This window comes from Adiantum capillus-veneris, chromosome 27, assembly GCF_014529385.1.
Source record: "Adiantum capillus-veneris isolate H3 chromosome 27, ASM1452938v2, whole genome shotgun sequence".
Classification (NCBI taxonomy): domain Eukaryota; kingdom Viridiplantae; phylum Streptophyta; class Polypodiopsida; order Polypodiales; family Pteridaceae; genus Adiantum; species Adiantum capillus-veneris.
The window spans coordinates 49,879,635-49,880,581 of NC_140957.1; the positions used below are offsets into that span (position 1 = coordinate 49,879,635).

Genomic DNA, 947 nt, shown 5'->3' on the forward strand with positions numbered 1-947 from the left:
GATATGGAGGCGGAGGTGATTATGGTGGTGGAAGGGGAAGGGGTAGGCATGGCGCATATGGAGGGGGTGGGTATGGGGGTGGGGGTGGTAGTTGCAAAGGTGGTGGTGGTGGTGGTGGTTATGGAAGTGGCGGTGGAGGCAGATGTGGATGTTGCAACTGCGGTGAGGCATGTCATTTTGCTCGGGAGTGCCCATCTGCTGGTGGTGGATATGGAGGAGGAGGTGGTGGTTATCGCAGTAGTGGTGGTGATGGTGGGAGCTATGGAGGTGGAGGTGGTTATGGAGGCAGGGGTGGAGGAAGCTGCTACAATTCTGGAGAAGGGCATTTTGCACGCTAGTGTCCATCGAGTAAGGGGGTGGACGAAGCTTTGGCGGGGGTCATTCAGGTGGTGGAGGCTGCCTTAGTGGTGGTTATGGAGGAGGCGGTGGTGGTTATGGAGGTGGTCGTGGCAGTGGAGGTTCATGCTACTCTTGCGGCAAATCAAGGTATTTTGCGCATGAATGCCCCCGGCCTCGTAAGAGACAGCTTCATTAAGTCTTCTCATCGAGTCTCCTCGTGTTGTGTTTTTGGGTGGCTCCTGTAAAGCTGTAAAGGTTCTTTCCATGGCCAGTTTTGTATAGGGCTTCTCTATTTTGCAAAATTGGGAAGTGAGGATGTTTTGTCCGACTCATAGTGAAGCTGTGAAACCTTGTAAATTAGGAAACCTTTATGGAAAAACCCTGGATTTAGACATGGTCTATGGATGCAAGCGTACTTTGAATTCCTTCTTTGGATTCATTGTATTGGATTGCTATTGATATTCCACCCATGCGTGCCTTGAAGCAGTATAGATATGGATGTAACATTTCAAATCGGAGAGAGAGAGAGAGAGAGAGAGAGAGAGAGAGAGAGAGAGAGAGAGAGAGAGAGAGAGAGAGAGAGAGGTCTTGCTGCAACATTGCAACAA

The 947-nt window shown here is 50.4% G+C and overlaps 1 pseudogene; it reads left to right on the top strand.

Annotated features, from left to right (window-relative positions):
• Positions 1 to 592, top strand: LOC147421934 (uncharacterized; annotated as a pseudogene).
• Positions 593 to 947: the final 355 nt, after the last annotated feature.